Raw genomic sequence first — 499 nt, 5'->3', positions numbered from 1 at the left:
TGCGTATTTCCTGGGTGAACACGCATTCCACTATGTTTTAGTTCGGTGGTCAAGTGCCGTATATTAAGAGAGTCTGGCCAACTCATAAATTGGACGCCATGTCGTTACCCAGCGTACAGTGCGCTTAAGGTTTTAGCGTGTGCGCTTGGGGGTTAGCGTTGTACTTGTACGCGCAGACTTGCCAAAGGCGCAAGGCACTGTGTTGCTTGACTTTTTTTTTTCATAGAGAGAGAGAGAGAGAGAGAAAAGGGTGTGGGTTGGGGGAGGGACATTCTTTCATTCCATCGATGTTGAACAAAGCCAACAATCAATCATTTTACACATTAAATTAGACCATTGTAAACACGAGCACCGACGTATATAAGGGAAGCTGTCACAGGACATAATTCCTGAATATAATAAATATGATAAATTTTGCTGTAAAAATAAAAAGGAGAATTCACAGTATGCTGTGTCGTAAACTTTCACTAGACTGCATGCTATATTGTATTTAGCAAGC

Source organism: Diadema setosum, chromosome 3 (genome assembly GCF_964275005.1).
Source record: "Diadema setosum chromosome 3, eeDiaSeto1, whole genome shotgun sequence".
In the NCBI taxonomy this organism is placed as follows: domain Eukaryota; kingdom Metazoa; phylum Echinodermata; class Echinoidea; order Diadematoida; family Diadematidae; genus Diadema; species Diadema setosum.
The sequence above is the reverse complement of the archived record's forward strand: the minus strand, read 5'-3'. Positions refer to the sequence as shown.